Source organism: Lynx canadensis, chromosome X, assembly GCF_007474595.2.
Source record: "Lynx canadensis isolate LIC74 chromosome X, mLynCan4.pri.v2, whole genome shotgun sequence".
Taxonomy (NCBI): domain Eukaryota; kingdom Metazoa; phylum Chordata; class Mammalia; order Carnivora; family Felidae; genus Lynx; species Lynx canadensis.
In genome coordinates this window covers 11,242,906-11,263,670 of record NC_044321.2, presented here as the reverse complement: position 1 = coordinate 11,263,670, position 20,765 = coordinate 11,242,906, and positions in this window count along the sequence as shown.

Below are 20,765 nucleotides of genomic sequence, written 5' to 3'. Positions count from 1 at the left end.
CTTCCTAAATTTCTATACCTCTTGAATAGTGTGGGCCGGCAAAAATCTATACCTCCATTCCCAGAAGTGCTTTACTTCTCCCTGAGTGAACATAGAGAATTGAAGTCAGTTGGGTGTTTGTCTCATCTACTGATCTATTGCTTCTATATTTTGAGGTACCCAATATCCATCTAGAGATATTTTTAGAACTCATGGGGAGGCAATTCGGCTCACAATTTATCAAAAGCCACTGAGATTTCTGAGGACAGAATTTGTAAGGACAAACTTGGTGCCGGGTCCTTAGTAGGTTATTACACTGATGTAGTGACAGTGGGGTGAAGGGCGACCTGAAATGGAACGTGAGTATAAGATTGCTACGTGAAAAATAAATAAATAAATGAAATTGCTACATGAAAAGTCGATCTTTTCTCCCTCCCTCCCTCCCTCCCTCCCTCCCTTCTTTCCACGATCCCACATAGAATTAATTACAGAGACCTAAAAAAGTAAACACGAGACCAGTGTAAGTTTCCTGAGAAATCTATACTCCATAGTGCGACAACACAATTGATTTGGGGAAATTTTTAAATATGTATAAACTAACCAGTCTCATGTATAAGTATTCTCTTAATTGCAGGCTAAATGACACATGTTGCCAAGTGAATATTAAAGAATGTTTAATTCATTTATTTTATTACCTATGTATCTCCAGAGGGAACAGGGCACTGAGAACAGAAACAACTAATTAAATGTCTTGGCAAAAATGGCAAGTAGCTGAAACTCGTTTACAAACTGGGTATACTGTGTAATGAGATTGCAATTTGGGGAAGATAAAATATCCAATGCTTAAGATTCTAATTTCTCTCCCGGGGGATAAACCTATAGATGCATACCACTGGTGGAAACTAAACGGGGTTTGCTTTCTGGAAGAATCGTGCATGTTCAAGCATCTTGCCTGGCTTCTGTTCAATGGCTTTCTCCATCACCAAGTCTTTACTGTTGGCGGTAACATTGTGAAGTCACATGACTCAGAGGTTTATAAAGAGATTCAACTTGCTGCTGCAGAGGGTATCTGAACTTCTCAACGGGGAGCCCTTTGGTGTCCACTAACCCTAAACAAATGTCTACCTTATGACCCAGCAATTTTATACTCCCAGATATATACCTGAGAGAAATGAGTGCCTCTGCCCATTAAAAAAAAAAAAGGGCCAAGGAAGTTCATAGCAGCTTCATTCATATTAGCACCAACCGGGGAACAACGTATGTGTCCATCAAGAGGAGAATGAAACGTAAGTTGTGGTGTATTCGTACAATGGAATACTCCATAGCAATGAAAAAGAAAGAACCGCTGATATGTGCAGCCATATGGAGAACCCTTGCACACGCTCTAGTGGATGAAGCCAGACACAGAGGGTGTGTGCTATACGTGATGTTCAGGAAGAGGCCAAAGTAAGCAGTGGTCACGGAAGTCACGATGGTGTTTACTGCTGTAGAGTATGGGGAGGGAGGGGGCTATTGACAGGGGAAGGGCCTGAAGGAGCCTCTTGGGGCGTTGGAAGTGTCTTTGATCTAGGTGGTGGTCACTTGGTGTAAACGTTGGTAAAACTCCTCGGAACAGTGCATTTTTGCGTACTTTACACGGCTTACTGTGTGTGTGTGTGTTAGATCTCAGTAAAAAGCACGAAATAAATAAATCCAGGAGTGAGACCTCATAAGGGAAGCCCTTTCTCGTCCTACCAAGCACATATCCGGAGAGAGACCGTTGGTATCTTGTGACTCTCCCAGATTTAGCATGTGACCTGGATGAAGCTGTGGCCAGATGTCCATGGTTAGGAGTAAGCAGAGGCAGCTGTGCCCAGAGCTCTCATCCTCCCCCCTTGTTGTTGATGTATATCCCTTACCCTCTCTGGCCCTCTTGATCATTTGGGCAGCTCCAGCCGGTGGAAAGGGATGTTGCAACAAGGGGGCGGCGGGAGGACAGGAGCAGGACTTTGTGTCGTAGCTTAGGTCCTAAGGGGACTTGGAGCACAGACAGAGAATAAGTTGTGATAAGACAGGGCTATGCTTCCTGCCAGGCAGACTAGAAAAAGACTTGCCAGATAAGGGAGAGTACAAAAGATGGAGAGAAAGTGAGGGGATGAGAAGATGTGGGTCCTTGGGAAGGGGGGGGGGGTCCTGTTTTCTCCACAGAACTGCTACGTAGGGTAGTAGGGTCCGAAGGGCGTCTTGCCTTGCTTCCCAGCCTCTTTTTCTGAACACTTTGCTGATTCCAAATTTTCCCTTTCTTATAGGACACGAGTGTTCTCAAATGATCAATCTTGAGTCTTCTGTTTTCCTGTCTCTAGAATCCATTGGGCCAGAAATAGAAGTTTACCTATTTAAATAGTATCACGAATGAGCAAAGTGACTTTAATATTCTTACTCACTTTCTCCTTATGAAATTTAATTTTCAAAACTTTGGCTCAAGATCCTACTAAGGATTCTAACACCGAGGCTTCTCTGGCATAAGTATTCCTTTAAACTTCGTGTCTGATTGCTATTGTTGCCTCAAATATATCTTTTCTTTCCGTGAAAGGATAGATTAAAAATACAGAGTGGGAAAATAAAAAAAAAATTTTACCAACAGATATTTTAGCGCTGGAAAGTAAAACAATTTTTGGCTTGCCTATCTGAGACAGTTGGGAGAGTGATTTATTCGTCTCTGCTCTGATGAATGTCCTCTGTGTTCCATTTGTGCTGGGAGGGACTCAACAGCTTGTTTACAGCATTTTTGTCTCCTGATTTTGGCACCATAAATAGACTTAACTGGAGACATGGGTAGAGTTTGGTCTTCACTGAAAACCTGATTAGGGAGGCCAACATTTACTGATTACTGTGCCTGAAAGGCTTCGGGTTTGAGAATACATAGAGGCCAGCAAGCACAGGGCAATTCACCTTAGATGTGAGGATTTTCTGACGGACAAGTTAATGGTGAACCGGGAGACATGGCTATGCTTTGACCTAAAAGTTACCATTTTCTTGGCCCTGTGTTAACTTTCTTTCAACATGCCATTTCTCATTTCGTTGAGATGATGACAGTGTCGTAACACAGAGCTTTAAATTTGTCTTCATTCTGAAGCACCACATTATTGAATTACACATACAAATCGACTTGCTCCTGCAGCTCTCGGGCATAGATATATTCCACTGAAAAGGGGCCAGATTGAGAGCATCATTGCATTTGTGACATCTACCACGCATTTCAGATTTGATACTTCACGCATCATCAAAAGGTTGTCAGCAAGTCAGAAGACACAGAAATTGAGCGATGGAGTATAGCATTTCTGAGTCCCTGTCAGACTTGTCGACTTTTTGTTTTCCAGGCTTTGTAGGAAGAAAGCGTCGCAGCAGGTTGGGGGGAAATCTCTATATTTAAAAAAAAAAAAAAATAGCAGTGTTTCCTCGTACTACTGTTAATAGTCAGGTTGTGTTTATGTTGTACAAAGTGTCTCCATTTGTACATCACAAGATTTAAGTCTGAAACCAAAGGCGGCTTGCTGTTACTGTTGGTTGCCCCCTCGCAAAGTGTATGGAACAGCAGCTGGAAATTTCTAACCCCATGACGTGCACCATTCTACTCAAGCCATACCCGTTAAGATAAATTCTTTTGTGGATGTGGTGGGGGAGAAGTTAATGCCAAGACAGATGGAAACCTTCTGTGGTGTAATCGCATGTGTGTGGACCAGTAGCCTTTTTCCCTCACCATCTTTTCTAGAATGAGAAGAACTAGAGGCCTCGCAGTCTCTGTCATGTTTTGTGTTTTATAAACAGTTGATGTTCAGACAAGGAAACCTCACTCTCTACAGCCTACCTATCAATCATTGCAAACTTATTTCTGGTTAGTGGATGCTTATATTTGTATTATCTCTGATTCATAGGGTTAAAGCCATTGAGTTCTTTGTCCTCCCTCTTGCTTACTGGGCTCGAATCATAAAAAAAGCTTGCACACAAAGACTTGGATTTCATTGAAGAAGGTCCTATGGTCACATCTCAGCAGTGCTGAATTAGCTCCTGTTGGACATGATGGTTTCTGATTTTCCATTGCCTGCCATGGCGCTAATGTTCGGTGTGTAATCTCCACCACTGAGTATATAGAGTATCATTAGGAGTGCCCTATGGCACTCCTTTCAGGTCCTTGTAAGAGGAAAGGAATCACGCTCTTCTGGAATCCCTACTTGCCATTATCTGTTTGAGACAGGACCCGGTCTTTGGAGTCAGGGCAGTTAAAGTTTGAGTCATGGCTCTGCTCCTTGATCTTGAATGAGTCAGTCTAACTTTTCTGAATATCAACATCTGCCTCAGAAAAAAACAAAGCAGAAAAACATCTACCTACGCAAGGCTGCTGCAATGACCCCAGATACTAAAGCATGTAAAGTGCTAAGAATCCCAGTACTAAGAATGCTCAACTGATGGGATTCTAAGCTTTACCCGTCTTCATTCAAGCTTTGCTTCTCTCACTCATTTTATTGTATTGATTCAACAGACATCAGTTGAGTATCTATTATGGGATCACTCTGGGGAATGTCATAGGGAGAACACCCAGATGAATAAGACCATCCTGTCCCCAAGAAACAAAATTCTAGCATGTTACTTCTCAACCTTGGCTGTACCTTAGAATCACCAGAGAAGCTATAAGGAATGCCAGTGTCCAGACCATGTCTCTTAAATCAAAATCTCTGCGGTTTCACCCCAGAAAAAGTATTTCTTTTATTTTGTTAACAGGCTAGTCATATAGGTTGTGAGCCTCCTTGCCCACTTTATTTTTTAATTTTGATTCCAGTGTAGATAACAGAGTGTTATATTAGTTTCAGGTGTACAATACAGTGATTCAACAATTCTATACATTACTCAGTGCTCATCATGATAAGTGTCCTCTTAATCCCCTTCCCCTATTTTACCCATTCCCACCCCCTCCCCTCTGGTAACCCTCAGTTTGTTCTCTATACTGAAGGCTCTGGTTTTGGTTAGTCTTTATTTGATTCATTCGTTTTGTTTCTTACATTCCACATATGAATAAAATCATATGGTATTTGTCTTTCTCTGATTGACTTATTTCACTTAGCATATTACACTCTAGATCCATCCATGTTGTTGCAAATGGCAAGAATTCATTCCCTTTTATAGCTGATTAATATTACATTTTATATCTATCTACCCACCTACCTACCTATCTATATTACTTCTTCTTTATCCATCTATAGATGGACATATGGGTTGCTTCCATAATTTGGGTATTGTAAAAGATGCTGCTGTAAGCATAAAGGCACATATATCTTTTCAAATTAGTGTTTTCATTTTCTTTGGCTAAATACCCGATAGCAGCGTTATGGATTATATGGTAATTCTATTTTTAGTTTTTTGAAGAACCTCCATACTGTTTTCCACAGTGGATATTCCAGTTTGCATTCCCACCAACAGTTCATAAGGCTTCCTTTTTCTCCACATCCTCTCCAACATTTGTTGTTTCTTGCACTGTTGATCTTAGACATTCTGACAGGTTGGAGGAGATATTTCATTGTGGTTTTGATTTATATTTCTCTGATGATGAGTGATGGTGAGCATCTTTTCATGTGTCTGTTGGCCATCTGGATGTCTTCTTGGGAGAAATGTCTGTTCATGTCTTCTGCCCAGTTTTAATTGGATTATTTGTGTTTTTTGGTGTTGAGTTGTATAAGTTCTCTATTTTAGGTATTAACTCTTTTTTAAAAATTTTTTAATGTTTATTCATTTTTGAGAGAGACAGAGTGTGGGTGGGGGAGGGGCAGAGGGAGGGAGACACAGAATCCGAAGCAGGCTCTAGGCTCTGAGCTGTCAGCACAGAGCCCGATGTGGGGCTTGAACTCACTGACTGACCTGACTCACTGATCATGACCTGAATCAAAGTTGGAATCTTAACTGACTGAGCCACCCAGGTGCCCCAGGTATTAACTCTTTATTGGCTATGTCATTTGCAAATATCTTCTCTTATCAGTAGGTTGTCTTCTAGTTTTGTTGATTGCTTCCTTTGCTGTGCAAAAGTTTTATTTTGATGTGGTCTCAATAGTTTACTTTTGCTTTTCTTTCCCTTGTCTCAGGAGACATGTCTAGAAAAATGTTGCTATGGGCAATGTCAGAGAAATTACTGCCTGTGCTCTCTTCTAGGGTTTTTATGGTTTCAGACTTCACATTTAGGTACTTCCTCCATTTTGAGTTTATTTTTATGTATGGTGTAAGAAAGTGGTCCAGTTTCATTTTTGTTGCTTGTAGCTGTCCAGTTTTCCCAGTACCATTTGTTGAAGAGACTGTCTTTTTTCCCATTATATATTCTTTTGTGCTTTGTCGTAGGTTAATTGACCATATAATCGTGGCTTTATTTCTGGGCTCTCTCTTCTGTTCTATTGATCTATGTGTCTCTTCTTGTGCCAGTACCATATTGTTTTGATAACTACACCTTTGTAGTGTATCTTGCAATCTGGGATTGTGATACTTCTGCTTTTGTCCTTCTTTTTCAAGATTACTGTAGCTCTTTGGGCTCTTTTGTGGTTCCATACAAATCTAATATTCTTTGTTCTAGTTGTGTGAAAAATGTTATTGGTATTTACATAGGGATTGCACTTTTGTGACTGAGCCACTTTTGCCTTCAGTCCAGTCATCTGCAATGGTTCTCTTTGCCTGTGTGGACAGGGTTTGGTCCCTGTGTTGTTAGTGGGCCAATCTGGGGCCACCTTGGGCTTGAGTTGAGTCAAACCAGGTGTTGGCTAGAGATGCAGTAGAATAGAACTGCAGTGTGCTTTCCTTATATTGTCCCCTAAGAAGCTGTAGTTGTTGGGTGGGACCTACAATCAGACCAGATGTCTGTTTCCAGTCTACTGCCGGAGGCATAGTCAGACCGGTGTCTGTGGTTGTCTTCCCCTCTCTCCAGGGCAGAAGTCACTTTGGAGGGGTGCTGCCACATCAGGGCTACTTGCACCCTGCCAAGCTTGTGGCACTGCTTTCAGTGGACTCTGGCCAAGGTCGTATTGGAGGGGGCAGGACTGCAGGGGAATGTAGGGGCAGGACACATGGTGTTAACAAGGTTTGCACAGGTCTGCTGTCTGAAGCTGCTTTAGAAGACTCCTGCCACCAGGCTGGAGGGGGTGAACCCACCGGAGAGCGTGGGGGCAGAGTGCCTGGCGCTAGAAAGGCCTGCACAATTTGCTGCAGGAGGGGATCCGCAGCAACTTGGGAAGAGGCTGGCATTGCAGGAGGTACATTTGCGGAAGGACCATGGTGTTGGGGCATGTGGCATTAGCAGGGTTTTCAATGGTCTGCTGTAGTAGGAGACCGGGGGCCCAGCCCTGGCTGGAGGAGACGTGTCCACAGAACACGCGGGGGAAGGCCACACTGTGAGCAAGCTGGGTAGAGAGTGTGGTGCTGTGTTGGTTCCGACAGATGTCTAAGTATCTAGGCTAGTGGAGAGGGCAGTGTCACCTGCCAGTTCCTTTTTTCCTGGAGAAGTCCCTTAAAGATCTCTGCCCCTCCAGCACATGCTCTGAAATCAGTAAATAAATCTCCTGCCCATATGCCCCAGGTGTTTTTCAAACTACTTTCAAAGGGCGGGGACTCAGTTTCTTCTCACCCTCCTGGCTCTCCCATAGTCAAAGTCACTGATTTTCAAAGCTCCAGGTGTTGAGCACCACTGGCTGTAAGAATTTGTGAAATTCAGCCACTCTGGTGTTCAAAGCCAAATGTTATGGGGATTCATTGTCCCCAGGGGGATTCCCTGCGCCTTGTGGTGCTTTGTGGGAAGGTCTGATTTCTCTCCCCTTTGCGTGCCCACAGTGTTCCTCCCTCGGACAGTAAGCCAGTCCCAATCGTGTCTCCATCCTTCCTACCCTCTTCGATGTAGCCTCTTCTCTACCTTCAGCTGTGGAGAGTCTGTTCTGCTAGTCTTTGGGCCATTTTGGGGTTACTTATCCCAAGCATCCATTTATCCTAAATATTGTATCCACGGTACAAGGTCAACTTAGGATCTTCCTACTCTACTGTCTTCCCCGAAGTCTCCAGGAAGAGTATTTCTTTAAAGCACCCTAGGTAATTCCCGTGTGCATCCAGGTTGATAATCACTCTTCTAGAGGTAATGTGTATGTGAGTCCGAGAGTTTTAATGTCCAATTCTGTTTGATACAGAGGATTCGAGACCAATGAAATGGGTAGTGCTCAATCATGGAGTACCTGGTATACCACCTTATAGAACTTGGCTTTTGTCTTAAGGACAATGTAAAATCAATGGGAGAATGCTATGAGTAGGCTCTAGAATGATTCTTCTGGCATTTGTGTGAAGGATGTTCAGCAGGTGCTGTCCCACTCATATACCTTGGAATTTACCACTGTAGACTTCTGACCATCTGTGTGATGGGCTTCTCTGACTGATGAAACCCTATTTTTCCTCTGCTCCTGTGCTCAGCAGACTAGAAATATGAGAGAATTCTATGACTCATACATCCACTGCTGCAGTACTCACTGATAAGTTACAGGGATTAGTGTAAAAATACCCTTGCTCTCACATCCCTTGTGCGGGATAACTTTGAGGCATGTGGTCTATACTCTCTCCTAGAGTAGCAGGACTGAGCTATGGTTGCCCACAGTACTAACTAGTTGGATAATATACCTTTATTTGGTTTCTTTCTCTTCCTTATTTCGCTTCCTTACTTCCCAACTGTAGGGTGGCTCAACATGGGCACTCTTGACATTTGAAGTTGGCTAATACTTTTTTTGGTGGTTGTAGAGGGAACTGTCCTGTGCATTGTAGGAAGTTTAGCAACATTCCTGATCTCTACCCACTACAGTCCAATAGCACCCTCCCCCAATTGTAACAACAAAAAATATCTCCAGGTATTGCCAAATGTCCCTGGGGGCATAAATTATTACCCCCTGTGGGTTAAAACTACTCCCCCAGATGTTTTCTGGGTTCACCTCCTAAACGCACTACTGTCCTTGAATCCTTGTCTTTGGATCTGCTTCTGGAGAGCCTAAGCTAAGAGAAGTTGAATAGGAACATATCAGGGATATAGAGACCATCTGTGAGATACTTGTGTCCACCTGAGACGGAGAAGATAATGATCTGAACTTCAGATGAGGCTGAGGTAATAGAGAAGGGGTGGTGGTTACAAGATACCAAGATGGATGCCAGCTGATGGAACTTGGAGCCTCGGTGTATGTGAGAAATAAAAAGTGAGGAAGAAGAAGAAATGTAGAATTACACTGATGGTGTCATTCACTGATAGGAAATCCAGAAGTAAAATAAAACCTATTTTTTAGGGGATTTGTGGAAAGATAGCGACGTTGGGTTCTTGTTTGTATCTCAGCTAGGAGCCATACTGTGATGTCAACATCTTCCTAACTTCTCAGGAGAAAGGTCACTTTAGATCTGTTTTGAATCTTGGCTGCACATTGGAATCACTTGGGAATTTTAAAAGACGCTCCAGACCCTACACTCAGAGACTTTGATCGAATTGATCTGCAATGTGACCTTGGCATCAGGATATTTAAGTGTACCCAGGTGATTGCAATGTGTGGTAAAAAATCTGGTGAAATTTAACAAGATTAGAAGAATTGTTTGGAGACAGGATTTCTCTTACTCACGTGTGCGCGCGTAAGCACATACACACCCCTCGGCATTTCATCTTAGATTTTCCTACGACAAATATGGCAGTGCTCTTCATTTTAACTTTATTAAAATGATGCTAAAGAGAATGTTTAAACACACAGTTAAAAGTATCGAGCACTTCCTCCGTCCAGGTACTTTTCTACGTACCTGGCATAAAATCTTATATGTGGCACCAGGGCTTTCTGACTCCAGAGCCTAAGTTCTCAGTCATGACAGCAGATGGTCAGTCCAAATTCCTCATTCTGTACAAGCCTCTCAGCTTATTGAGAAATCCAATTCATATGTGAATGAGAAGTTTTGCAGGAGAAAATGCAGTATTTTAAAATCTAAGTGGTGGGGCACCGGGGTGACTCAGTCGGTTGAGCATCCGACTTGGACTCAGGTCATGATCTCACGGTCTGTGAGTTTGAGCCCCGCGTTGGGCTCTGTGCTGACAGCTCGGAGCCTGGAGCCTGTTTTGGATTCTGTGTCTCCCTCTCCTCTTTCTGTCCCTCCCCCACTCGTGCTCTGTCTCTCTCTCTCTCTCAAAAATAAACGTTAAAAAATTAAAAGGAAAAGTCATGATCTCGCAGTTCGTGGGTTCAAGCCCCACATTGGGCTCTCTGCTGTCAGCAGATCTTCTGTCCCCTTCTCTCTCTGTCCCTTATCACTCATCCTCTCTCACTCTCTTTCCTTCTCCTAAATAAATAAATAAATAAATAAATAAAAACTTTTAAATCTAAATAGCAACCAGAAGTTTTTCGATGGGTCACACAAATCAGAAGGATTTGACCTGATCAAAGATAGAAAATGACAATGATCTTCCCAGGGCTAAAAATATGTTTCTGCTCTCTCAAATTCAAAGTGAAGTACCTGAGAGTCTATCTGAGAAAGACTGATGGTTTGGGTAGAGTTTTAGAAAGCTTTTTGAGGTTATATTGTTTTATTTAACTTTCTTTTCAGCAGATGAACTGATGATTGTAATCATTTGTTTGTTAAAAGTTCTGTGTGAATTTGAGGGGAGGGATGCTAATAATCAAAGTAACATCTACCCTGTTTCTCTGTGTCTATGCCGTCCCATTATGTTAGTTTCCAAGTGTCTACGCTGTCCCATTATGCTTGTAAGCTTCCACAGTCTTTTGATGTCCAGTTTTAAAGAGCATTATGAGAGAATAACTTGACGGGCATTAGATGCTTTGAAGCATACGACACATGGCCCGTTTACCTATTTCTCTGTGCTTTTTTATAGTATCTCTTTCGTAAGGAGTGTGAAATACCTCATAGCTGTTTATTTTTATTGCATTTCTGTGATGTTCCAAACGCACAAGCGTATTCGAGTTTCGTATTTTCTTTTTATTGCACTGGTCTTAGAGAACAAATTTACCAAGTGGCATTCCTTCCTTAAGAAGTATTGAGAATTAGGGATTTTATGCTAAATTTTCTAAGCCTGGTGCCCACATTTTTAAAAAGACACCCATTTAAGTAAATGGTGTTTGATGCTCTTATCTACTGCATTGGTTTGTGGAGTGAGACTGCAAAGGTCAAGGGTCAACAAACCTTTTCTCTAAGGGGCCAGAGAGTAAATATTTTAGGCCTTATGGGGCCAAACAGTGTTGGTTGTAACTACCCAACTCCGTTATAGCAGGAAAGCAGCCATGGGCAGTACGTGAACAAGTGAGTCTGCATGTGTTCCAACAGATCTCTATTCACAAATATAGAAGATGGTCTGAATTTAGAGTGCGGGGCTGTCGTTTGCGGAGTCCTGGCATAAAATTGTACAAGCAAGGCTATAGTCCTGGGCCTCACAGTTCCTGCGTACTAATTCCCCTCTTCGTGAGTGTGTGTGTGTGTGCCTCAAAGCTGTCACGTAACGGTCTCTAAATAAGAATGGGTAGATTGACCAAACGAAACAAACACAGCTGGGAAAATTCTATTCGTTGTAACCCAAATGCCTTCAACCACCTTGCCAGGCTTTGTTTACTTGGATTCGGCCTGATCTCAGAAATTGGGAGAAGGTTGGGCTAGAAACCTGACCCAATGGAGGTTTGGGTGTAGTTTACTGCCCAACGGCAGTATGCTTAAAATGTCCCAAACAAGGAAGCCAGGTGATTCTCAAGATTCTTCCGCCCCTGGCTTTTCAGGGTATGTCTAAGGCCATCCACTCCTCCATTACAGAAAAGGACCAACGGCCACCAGTGCAGCCTGTGACGTGACAGAGCTTAGAACATCACTACGTTCTGCCAGTCACTAATTTAATGCTGATAAAAATAATGGTTACTTTACATGGAACAATCTGTCATTTTTCTCTTGTAAGCCTCATCCATGCCTCCAATCCCTTTACTGTTGAGGCCACTGAGAGTTTCCTTCAAATCGCTCAACTGGCGAGTGGTGGAATTGGTACCCTGCCCCACGTGTTCTGACTGCAAAGCCTTGTGCTCTGTTTACTACAAAAGCCCCCTCCCTGTATCGTGCTCTGGTGGCAATAATAGTATGATCATCATGAACAACCACAGCTAACAGTGACCGAGCTTCCAAGGTGCCTGGCGCTGTTTTAAGTTCTTTACAGGCATGAACTCATTTACCCTCGCGACAGGTCTCTGTCCACCTGCCACCCCCATTTTCTGAACCAAGAAACTGAGGCACAGGTAATGACCCGAATAACTGATCTCAAAGCAACTCCCAGCGTTGGAAAGCATCACTCCACTCCAAGCGGAAATGGCCCAGGCAGGAAATGCTTCCTTCGTTTCCCAGTGTCAGAAGAGGAAGAGAAGCCCCCGAAGTCTCCAGAAGCAGTGAAGTCCCAGCCTGGCTTTGTATTCTAACTGCATATTCCTCTTCTCTCTACTCACCCTTTCATGTCAGTTCGTTTTGGGCTGATAAATTCCAACCTGCCTGGAGTCTTTATTAGTCGCCAGACGAATCTCACATCAAAGCCACACATTTTGGAGACGCCTCCCGTGAACAACAGCAGTGAATAGATTTGCCTCTCTGTCAAAACGTGAGATAAGCCAATTACTGCCTTGTGCCTCTCACTTCCCGTTGCTTTGCTGAAAGCCACACAATAGTGACACCAGAGCAGCTCATGCAGCATTTCGGAGTCCGGGTATCCCGGACACGTAAGGCAGATGGCACAAAAGGAGAAGGGAAAAGAGCTATACAAAGCGACCAACCGCGTCAAGGAGCTTCAACTTGGAACATGGAGGTACGTTTTCAAAACGTCTTCATGCCAGATATGGGCTTCTCCTTGTTTTTCTAACGATGACATCAAACTCAAGTCTGAGCCCTGCTGTGAAAGCAGCTAGATATCGTCTGGATCCTCTTTCCGTGAGGGGACTTTGAGGGGATAGGAGTTACCCATCATTTCTTTCTTCGCAAATTTTCCGCCGTCCCCTTCTTTTCTTCATATATTCGGAAGACCTTTCCCTGCTCGAGGACAAGAGTTGCAGAGCTCAGAAAGGCCAGATTAACTGAGGCCACTTGTTGTGAACTAACCAATAACTAAACTGAAGTGACAGTTTATAGGTTAGGTACCGTGCTCACAACATGGCCACCCAATTACGGTGTCAGACAACATGTCCCTACACCAAAGGGTCTTTTAAGTGTTTGTTTTGTGAAACTTTTTACATGTATTTAATTATTCATTTATTTTTAGAATGTCAGTTCTTCACAATTTCTTTTTTTTTTAATTTTTTTAATGTTTATTTAAAAAAAAATTTTTTTTTAACATTTTATTTATTTTTGAGACAGAGGGAGACAGAGCATGAACGGGGGAGGGGCAGAGAGAGAGAGGGAGACACAGAATCGGAAGCAGGCTCCAGGCTCTGAGCCATCAGCCCAGAGCCCGACGCGGGGCTCGAACTCACGGACCGTGAGATCGTGACCTGAGCCGAAGTCAGACGTTTAACCGACTGAGCCACCCAGGCGCCCCAATGTTTATTTATTTTTGAGAGAGAGGGTGAGACAGAGCATGAGCAGGGGAGGGGCAGAGAGAGAGGGAGACAGAATCCAAAGCAGGCTCCAGGCTCTGAGCTGTCAGCACACAGCCCGACGTGGGGCTCGAACCACAAACCATGAGATCATGACCTGAGCTGAAGTCGGATGCCCAACTGACTGAGGCACCCAGGCGTCCCTTTTTTTTTTTTAATATGAAATTTATTGTCGAATTGGTTTCCATACAACACCCAGTGCTCATCCCAGCAGGTGCCCTCCTCAATGCCCGTCACCCATCCTCCCCTCCCTCCCACCCCCCATCAACCCTCAGTTTATTTTCAGTTTTTAAGAGTCTCTTATGGTTTGCCTCCCTCCCTCTCTAACCTTTTTTTTTCCTTCCCCCCCCCCCAGGGTCTTCTGTTAAGTTTCTCAAGATCCACATAAGAGTGAAAACATATGGTGTCTGTCTTTCTCTGTATGACTTATCTCACTTAGCATAACACTCTCCATTTCCATCCACGTTACTACAAAAGGCCAGATTTCATTCTTTCTCATTGCCATGTAATATTCCATTGTGTATATAAACCACAATTTCTTTATCCATTCATCAGTTGATGGACATTTAGGCTCTTTCCATCATTTGGCTATTGTTGAAAGTGCTGCTATAAACATTGGGGTACAAGTGCCCCTATGCATCAGCACTCCTGTATCGCTTGGGTAAATTCCTAGCAGTAGTATTGCTGGGTCATAGGGTAGGTCTATTTTTAATTTTTTGAGGAACCTCCACACTGTTTTCCAGAGCAGCTGCACCAATTTGCATTCCCACTAACAGTGCAAGAGGGTTCCCGTTTCTCCACATCCTCGCCAGCATCTATAGTCTCCTGATTTGTTCATTTTGGCCACTCTGACTGGTGTGAGGTGATACCTGAGTGTGGTTTTGATTTCTATTTCCCTGATGAGGAGCGACGTTGAGCATCTTTTCATGTGCCTGTTGGCCATCTGGATATCTTCTTTAGAGAAGTGTCTATTCATGTTTTCTGCCCATTTCTTCACTGGATTATTTGTTTTCGGGTTTTTTTTTTTTTTTTCGGGTTTTTTGGATGTGGAGTTTGGTGAGCTCTTTGTAGATTTTGGATACTAGCCCTTTATCCGATACGTCATTTGCAAATATCTTCTCCCATTCTGTCAGTTGCCTTTTAGTTTTGTTGATTATTTCCTTTGCAGTGCAGAAGCTTTTTATCTTCATGAGGTCCCAATAGTTCATTTTTGCTTTTAATTCCCTTGCCTTTGGAGATGTGTCAAGTAAGAAATTGCTGTGGCTGAGGTCAGAGAGGTTTTTTCCTGCTTTGTCCTCTAGGGTTTTGATGGTTTCCTGTCTCACATTCAGGTCCTTTATCCATTTTGAGTTATTTTTGTGAATGGCGTAAGAAAGTGGTCTAGTTTCAACCTTCTGCATGTTGCTGTCCAGTTCTCCCAGCACCATTTGTTAAAGAGTCTGTCTTTTTTCCATTGGATATTCTTTCCTGGTTTGTCAAAGATTAGTTGGCCATACTTTTGTGGGTCCAATTCTGGAGTCTCTATTCTATTCCATTGGTCTATGTGTCTGTTTTTGTGCCAATACCATGCTGTCTTGATGATTACAGCTTTGTAGTAGAGGCTAAAGTCTGGGATTGTGATGCCTCCCGCTTTGGTATTCTTCTTCAATATTGCTTTGGCTATTCTGGGGTCTTTTGTGGTTCCATACAAATTTTAGGATTGCTTGTTGTAGCTTCGAGAAGAATGCTGGCGCAATTTTGATTGGGATTGCATTGAATGTGTAGATAGCTTTGGGTGGTATTGACATTTTAACAATATTTATTCTTCCAACCCATGAGCATGGAATGTTTTTCCATTTCTTTGTATCTTCTTCAATTTCCTTCATAAGCTTGCTATAGTTTTCAGCATACAGATCTTTTACATCTTTGGTTAGGTTTATTCCTAGGTATTTTATGGTACTTGGTGTAGTTATGAATGGGATCAGTTTCTTTATTTGTCTTTCTGTTGCTTCATTGTTAGTGTATAAGAATGCAACTGATTTCTGTACATTGATTTTGTATCCTACGACTTTGCTGAATTCATGTATCAGTTCTAGCAGACTTTTGGTGGAGTCTATCGGGTTTTCCATGTATAATATCATGAAACTTTTTCCTTTTAAAGAACTTTTGACATACAGAAGAGATCCTGGAATAGTACAGCGAGTTCCCAGCTGTTATGCAGCTTCCCCTAATGATTACATTTTGCATAGTGATTGTACAATGATTAAAACCTGGAAATTGATGTTGACACAGCACTATAACTTAACGTACAGCTCTTTTGTGACTTTCCCCAGTTTCCCCACTAATATCTTTTCTCTGGACCTGGATCTCGCATTGAATTTAGTTGTGTCTCCTTAGTCTCTGTCTATCTGTGGTACAGAATGGCTAAGTAAAAGTGCCAAAGCTTTCACCATTATTAAGTGGTAGAGTTGACGTTTTGAACCCTAATGTCTGCCTATAAAAACCACTTTCTTAATCATAATACCATTATCTTAGGTTTCCTTTCAGCCATTGACCGGGCTGTACACGAATAACAACTGAGTGTCTAACTTCTGTGCCTTTAACAGTTTAAATATTTGTTTCAGTACCTGGTATTACATTAACTAATATATACAGTATGGTATAGTAGTATAGACTTATACTGGTAGGTTAATGGTATAGTATCAGATCAGCCTAGTACTTTACTATGCTTAACACAAGAAAGCAATACAAGTGTACCTGTCATTTAATCTAGGCCTTTGTTTTTTATATGCTTTCACGTATCTTTGATTATTTTAAGGACTAATCCATGTTAAAAGTACAACTTTAAATTTCCTTTTCAAAGTAAAGAGATGTTACAAGTGCTTTTTTTAAATGGTGAAGAGGGTGGGGTAGAGGTTGCGTATTAGGAAATCCAATATCCTTAGAGTATGAGGGACTATCTTATTTCATAAAGGTTGGGAATCTCTATTCTTAGCATTTGGTTGATGCCAAGGATTTTTAGACTTTCTACTGTGTGTGTTTTTCAGGCTCATGTCAACAAATTTGGTAACTAAATCAAAAGTTAGAATCACTAACCAACAAAATGAAGCTAGACCTAGGAAATTTGTATGGGAGCCAATTAGACCATAGCCTGTAGGATGAAATTTAATAAAAACTCAACTGTGGACGTGACACCAAACAGAACATTTTCCCAGGAGAAACACCTCAGAGACATGACCTCATCATTTCCAGCAACGTGTTCGGTCAAGGATTTGGAAAATAGCCCAATGTAGTATAAAAGAGCGTTTATTAAAACAAACTTAACCTGGGCCTTAACATATGGGCCTTTCATTTTCCAGATAATATTTGGTCATAGACCAGGTACTTGATGAGGTACAAGGAAGAGAAAAGCATTTGAAAAATTGAGGGAAGCATGTGTGAAGTTGGATTTTCTTTCTATTCAGCCTTCCATTTATCCCCACAGTGGGCTCATGATTAATGCCCTCAGGCTGCACTGTTTATGGGATGTATACTGTACAGATACCCTTCCATACTCAGCAAACACTTCTGATCCATGGTGCTTGTCTTTTAAAATTCCATTCACCATTTATGGCAAACTCTGTGTTGTAATTTGGTTATTAATTTCCATTTTCCATGATACGAGTCAGTTCTTGCTGGTTTATGAAAATTTTGCTTTTAAATATGTTTTAATGGGCTTAAAAGCCAGTACGCCTTTGCATTTTAAAGATATTTTTCAGTTTAGAATAGTCCATTTCAAGGCTTTTCTGTATTTATTTATGATAACATTTTAAGAAGTGATATATCATTTTTGGTGACAAAAATTACATAAAGCTGGAAATGTTTCCAAGCATTTATTTTGAAAATGCTCTCTCCATAAACTATCTCTGAGAAAATCAGCTATTTTTGCACACTTTGCTAAAATGTGAATATGTGCCTTGAGGAGACACATTAGTGCATTAGTTTTAAGTCTGCTAAATAGCCAACTAATGACAGCCGCTTGTCATCATGCAAAGCTTCTGTTCTTTTCCAGAAAATGAGGGCAAGAGGCTTCTTATGAGAGAAAAATAAATAACTCATCTTTGAGTTGATAACTATTTCAAGTACTTTGCCATGAGATAACCAGAAAATTCTGTAACAAACACAATGGAATGTGAATCATCTTGTTTACAAAGCTTCAAAAGATTCTACTGTTTAAAGGTCTTGTTTTTATAAAAGAAAACTTGAGGACATCCTGTAGTACATAAACTGAAATGTCACAACGTATAAATGCTGAATAGGAGCGTCAGTCCCTCAGCATTTTTATATGCCCGTCTTCCTTCAGGACATATTATGGACGGACTGTAACCATCTGACATATGACTGAATGAATATTCTAGGGTCAATATTTATGCAGAATGTTAGCGATGTTTAATTTCTTCTATAGATGAAAAAGAACATACATTCTTATATTTCCTCCTGTATCGTTATGATGAAAATTATAGCCAGAGTGGTAAGCATCTAACTGGTTGGTGGGTAAGGGGGTTTTGAGTCTGGGTGAGTTAGGGGTTTGACTTCTACCACCCATGCAGGGACTGAAGACAAAGTCTTCAATTTTTGCAAGGCAGATAGTAGGAATCAGAATCCCTGCATAAAGCCAACATTCTTAAAGGGCTGCATATATAGGGGAAAGGTGGAAAAGGTTGAAACATTCCATCCATTATCATAATAAGGCAGCAAAGAAACACTTGTGCTCATGAATGTGCTTTGGGTAAAAATAAAAATTGTCTCCCTTTAGACTGTATAATGATGTGTCTCCTATATTTAGGGTTAGAATTTAAACTAGTCTTTTGGATCAGGAATTCTGGAGCTGAAAACTAACACAGAACTCGAGTCTCAACCAGTGATACCTTAAGGCCTATGCAGGAAGCAAATAGAAAGCTTCTCTGGATGGATATGCCCACCCTCCACCAAGCAACAGGGACTTCTAATGGATAAGACAACACTGAACATGAGCTTATAACTGTGCCGAATGTCCTCCTGTCACCCCTCTAGATCTACGTTCCATCCTTCTCCACCCTGCTTTGTTCCCCGGCAGGTTGACCTCCATGTATTGCATCGCCTGGGCTTTCTGGCTTTTCATTGCGTTCAGCCAATGGGAGGTAATGGCAAGAGATTAAAGGACAATAGATTAGCAAGGTCATGTTATTTGTTTCTCCAGCTACACCTATTCTAGGTCACTGGTTGGTGGCATCAGCCTGCCCCTACCAAGGGCCATGACTCCTGTCAGGCAGCCCTGTCCTCTAACTACAGGTCTGGTAATCACTTCCTCCTTGTGCCATACATGGTGGGACGGCAATAACTTCACGTTTCACTATTGTTTGGCTGCTCTTAGCCCAACTCACACATTTGGAAATAGTCCTTTTATGAAACTCCACAGTTACTCTATTTGATATGTCCTATGTTTCCTGCCAGGAATTTGACTGATGTATTATTAATAGTTTTGAAAATTCATGATAACAATGGAGGATGAAATCCACCTTGAGCCAAGAGTCCACAGACCTAACAAATAGGATTATTAAAACTGAAAGGACTTCAAATAATAGAACAATTAATGGAGAACTATAAAAATACGTTTGACATAATTAAAGACAAAGGAAGTGATCAAAATCAGATACAGAACAAGATACTTTGAAAGAAGAACAGACATTTGAAAAATAGCCAAATAGAATTTCTAGAAAGAAAAAAATGGTTGTTGAAATTAAAAACCCGTTGGACAAATTAAGCAGTAAGTTATATATAGCCAAAGGGAGGCTCACTGACAAAGAAAGTAAATCTGAGTATATTCATCAGAATGAAGCATGAAGAGATAAAGGGATGGAAAGTATGAAAGAGGGGTTAAGAGACATTGAGGGATTGGCAGAGAGACAATATTTGCAGGATAACAGAACTTTTCATAATGAATTAAAGAAATGATTACTAAATTTAAAAAATTCAACGTGTCCTGAGTAGGATAAGCAAAAATAAACCCACATCCAGACACATGTAGTGAAACTGCAGGCAAAGAAACAAAGAAAACATTTAAAAAGTAGTAAAAAAAAGAGAAAAAAGGCCAGATTATCACAATACTAACAGTAAGACGTACAGTGGACTCTGCAACAGCAGTAATATAGACCAAGTAACATTGGAATAGTATTTTCAAAATAATGAGAGAAATTAACTTTCATCTATGATTTTACACCTAGCTAAAATAGCATTCAAAATTAAGGACAAAATGAAGACTTGGAAAATTATTCATTTCTTACTAAAACATTTAGGTTATAAAATTGACTTAAATAGAAAACATATCCACTAAAGAAATTAAATCAATAATCTAAAATCAATTTATAAAATGAGCGCTAGGCCCAGATGGCTTTACAGGCAAATTTTACAAGGAAAACAACCCAAAAGAGACATGGTTAAGAATGAACAGTGAATTCAGAGAAGAGAAATTTTCAATAGTTAATAAGCCATATGGAAAGCTCCTCAGCCTCATTTATAATCAGGGGAATGAAAATTCAAATAATAATGAAATATCATTCCACCAAAATATTTTTCAAGTCTGAAAACAACAAATGTTGGTAAGAGTTGAACACAGAGAAACAGAAAATCAAAGGCATTGGTAGTAGACAACAAATTAGTTACTTGGTTTGGGAAGCATTTTTGCAATGTTTAATAAGCATACACATTAACTGGACAATTCCATTTCTAGAAACTTTTACCCCTGTGCACAAGAAGACAAGGACAAGATAATTTAGTGGAACATTGGAGATAGTCTAACTGTATCTCCCAATAGACAAGGTGGGGGTGGCGCTTGGGTGGCTCCATCAGTTTAGTGTCCAGCTCTTGATTTTGGCTCAGGTCACGATCTCATGGTTCATGGGTTTGAGCCCCCTGTTGGGCTCTGCGCTGAAAGTGTGAGGCCTGCTTGGGATTCTCTCCCCTGTCCCTAACCACCGCCCCTCCCCTGTGCTCTCTCTCTCTCAAAATAAACTTTAAAAAAAAGAAAAATGGATAGATGTAATATTCAGAAAATGTATCTCACACGATAGCGAACATGCATGGAGTAGGTCTGCGTATATTAGTATGGATAAACTCAAGCAAAATGTTGAGTGAAAGGATCAAGGCACACAATATGCATCA